Raw genomic sequence first — 3,963 nt, 5'->3', positions numbered from 1 at the left:
GCTCTCGTCGCTCAATCTCCATTTCAAGCAGAGAGAGGGGAGCGCGGCTTCCCCGGGCGCTGCGTTGGCATTCCCCCCATCCGTGCGTCCGCCGGCTCCCAGCCGCTCTCGCTGCGCACCACACGGGTCTCCTGTAGGTGGCTCTGCCTCCCTATGGCCTCCTTCTACCTGGCAGAGGCCACGGATCTTTAAGCTCAGGCCATAACTCTAATGGAGCTCGAGCCGGGGGCTTCCGAAATGTGGATCTGAACCCCAGGCGCCTGGCTGTTAGTGGGTGCTGCTTGTGCAGAAGGAGACGCTGTTGGATGTTTAATGAGGGGTCGTTGGAAAGGTCTACTAGCGGGAGCCATGCTCTGGTCTCAGCAGGGCTGTAGCCATCACTTGAGTCTGGGAGTGGACGGAACCCCGGTCCTGAATGTCACACCAGTGTGTTTCCCAATGTGTGTTTTTCAGGACGTGGATTTGTCCAGGTTCTCACTGAAAAAACAAGACACGGCAGTCAAATCTATTTGGGCAAGGCTATAGACTTGTTGTCTGTGGAGTGTCATAAAGCTTCTCGGGATTTTAAAAACCGTAACGTTCTGCAGGAAAAACAATCTGTTTAATTTTGTTTACCTCGGGACTTTTCAACTGAAGACCTACTGATATCAACTAAAGCCATGCCCTGTGGAATGAACCCCTGGAGGCAAGAAGCTGGGGCCTCTACACATTTTTAGGGGTGGGAGGAGGGTACAGAAGAGGTGCTTTTACCTTTGGCAATTCTGCCCAGTGGCCAGGTATCATGGGAAGAGTGTGTGTGTGTGTGTGTGTGTGTGTGTGTGTGTGTGTGTGTTGTCTGAAACATCATGGGAATTGCCCAATCCTCACAAGAGTCAGGAAAGAGAAAACCCCATTTACTGGGTGGTTTATCTGTGTCAGTCCTGGGCTAGAGTCTTTTCAGGCACAGCTATGTATTCGTGGCATTTCCTGAGGAAAGGGAACCTCCGCTCCACAGGTGAGAGGCGGGAGGCAGGCCGCGTGCTTCGGTTTGCATGTTAGCAAGCAGCAGAGTGAAGACTCAAACCTGCCGGCCTCGAATGCCCTTACTTTGTATTTTGTTTTGGTTTCAACCTATCATGCCAGGGAATTATCGAGAGCATTTTAGTAAGGCAGAAATTTAGATTGATCTAACTTCAGCGGCCCGTTGAGATGCAGAGGGAAGAAGAGTGAGTTTCCTATCTGGAGACCCAGGTGAAAATCCCGGCATCGCCACTTCCTGGTCACGTGGCCTTGGGCCAGTTATCTGACCTCTTCGCACTCCAACGACCTCTTCCCTAAAGTCAGAGTTACTTATGAAGAATTAAACTAGAGCTAAGGGTGTGGATCAAGTACATAACGCATGCTTCAAAACGTTTGATCTACGGCCACGCCACCCTGAACATGCCCGATCCCGTCTCATCTCGGAGGCTAAGCAGGGTCAGGCCTGGTTACTACTTGGATGGGAGACCACCTAGGAAGACCAGGTGCTGTTGGCGTTAAAAAAATAATAAAAAAGAAATTAAAAGTTAAAAAAAATGTTTGTGTAGTCCCATGAGCCTCCTCTTGCTGTCCCCACCAGCCACCGGCAAATGGTGGCAGATCAAAGTCTGCCCAGGGCTCGGAAGCGGGAGGCCTGGAGGCCTCAGACTCCGAGCAATACGGCTCAGGTCATCCCGTCTGTACCTCTCTAGGGTGGCGGAGCCTTGGACGTCAGCCAGGACCAGGTCAGAGAACAGACCGAAGCAAGGTCCCCGTTATCAGGAGTCGGAGCTAAATTTAGGGTGCAACTGTGAAAATGGATACTCAGCAGGCTCTGCGAAGTAAGGAGGTGAGTAATTATCTGGCCAACTTGATTAATGTGGACAGGCCGTGCTGATAATTTGTCCGGTTCTCAGCCAAACGGCCCCTCCTTCTCCCTGTGACTCTCCTTCCCCAAACCCTCCTGGACCTGTTCCCTGGGCCTCTGTCTGTGCGTCTTGGCCTTAGTTGCCTGGGGTTTTCTTGTGTGGGGATTATTAAGTATTTGCTCGGACTCTGCTCTTCCCTTTGATGGAAGACAACAAACGGGGGTTCCTGGGTGCCGTTCAGCCCTCAGAACATTCCTTTTGGCCTGGACAAGTTAAAAAAAATAAAATAAAATAAAAAAGCTTTCATTAGAAAATTTGGAAATTTCACCGAAAAATTTAGATTTTTGCCTCATCTTGAAAAAAATAGGAAGACGGAGCCAGGCCGGGTAGCTTCTTCCCCTCCTCACGGCTCTGGTTTCTTCCTGTCCCACCCCACAGTTTGGCACCAACTGGAACTTGTTAGAAATGCAGATTCTCAGACCCTACCCCGAACCAACTAACGCGTACCACGGGGCATGGGGAGGCCTAGAGGTTCGTGTTCCAACAAGCCCTCTAGGTGATTCTGATCCAGGCTGGAGTTTGCGACCCATCTGCGTGGAGCGGTCACTGAGGACACAGCATTCGGGGGGTTTTGCTCTGACTTCCATTTGCCCATTCAGCCAGACATTGAACTTACAGATTTCTGGAGATTTATATGTGTGGCAGGCCCTGTGCCAGTTGCTGATGACATAGAGGTGACCTAGACAGATAGTGTCTTGCTCTCACGGAGCATGTGGTCCAGTGAGGAATAGAGACAGACACCTCGGTTTTATCACCTGCACCTATTGCCAAGGTCGCTCTAGCCTGGTGGTTTTCAAGCTGAGTTCCGCAGAGTCCCAGGGCCGGGGAAGGGGCTGGAGCTGCAGGCGTAGGGGACAGAGAAGGCGCTGAGGGGCGGGCTTCTGGCCGCACCGTTGGGTTCCTCAGACCTCTGTGGTCTTATCCCTTTTACGTTTTAGAGTTCCAATAGGACCGAATTGGGGCGGGGAAGACAAAGGGATCTGCTGTCAAAAAGCTTAAACGGTACTAGACTGGGCGATTTTTAGGTACCTTCAGGTCTAAAACGCTAAGAAACACGATGGGGCACCAGCAAACATTTTTTTTTAGGTGATGAAAGGTGAGAGATACATCTTAAAAAAAAATCCATCCTACGTCGCACCCGTTAGGATGGCTATTATTAACGAAAAACCCCAGAAAACGAAGTGTTGGGAAGCATACGCAGAAATTGGAATGCTCGTGCACGGTGGGGGATGGGATATGGTGCGTGATGAGGCCTTGGAAAACTGAACCGCGAACTGTCATACGATCTGCGTATGTCCAGCTCATCTGAGGGCTTTGCTGAAACATGGATCACTGCCCCCCGCCCCCCCGTCCCGAGTCTCCGATTCGATAGGTCCAAGGTGGAGTCTGAGGACTCGTATTCCTAGGCAATGATGTCCACCTGAGACCATGCCTTGAGAACCACTGCGTTAGGCAGCTGAACTTATAGAGAGGAGGGATGGGAGGGAAGAGCCGACAGGTGAGGAGACGGAGGTGCACCGCGCGACACCGTGTGTGAGTGTGTGTGTGTGTGTGTGTGTGTGTGTGTGTGTGTGTGTGTGTGTAGATTTCACCCTCCATTGCTGTGGCTTCGGGGCCAGTGACTTAGTTTCCTCATCTCTAGAATGCAGAACTTTCGTGAGGATTAGAAACCGTGTGACTCCGGGCGCCACGCTCACCTGACAGTGTCCACCACATTGTCACAGTGTCCCGTGGGGACACAGACGGAGGGCCTGAGGGCAGGGACACCCAGCTGGAGAAAGGGAGCGTCGGAGGGGCCGGGGAGAAGGCCGCAAAGCCCAAACGCTCGGTGTTGCAGGGCCCGGCTCTGTTCCACGCTCCGCAGATCGGACGCCCCCGAAAAGCCGGCAGTCGGGCTCTTCGGAGGTCCCATCTAGCCACACGCGTACCCCACCCGCTCTAAATCATCGTTCATGCTCCGGCTGCCAAGAGCACACGGTGAATCCTTCACGAGGACGCGGAAATCCACAGACTTCCCCCAAAGGCCCCAGAGGCACAA

The 3,963-nt window shown here is 52.5% G+C and overlaps 1 pseudogene; it reads left to right on the top strand.

Moving 5' to 3' along the window:
- The first annotated feature begins 1,395 nt into the window (after positions 1–1,395).
- Positions 1,396–1,514, top strand: LOC118611128 (annotated as a pseudogene).
- Positions 1,515–3,963: the final 2,449 nt, after the last annotated feature.

Source organism: Rousettus aegyptiacus, unplaced genomic scaffold (genome assembly GCF_014176215.1).
Source record: "Rousettus aegyptiacus isolate mRouAeg1 unplaced genomic scaffold, mRouAeg1.p scaffold_m13_p_13, whole genome shotgun sequence".
Classification (NCBI taxonomy): Eukaryota; Metazoa; Chordata; class Mammalia; order Chiroptera; family Pteropodidae; genus Rousettus; species Rousettus aegyptiacus.
The sequence above is the reverse complement of the archived record's forward strand: the minus strand, read 5'-3'. Positions and strand labels throughout refer to the sequence as shown.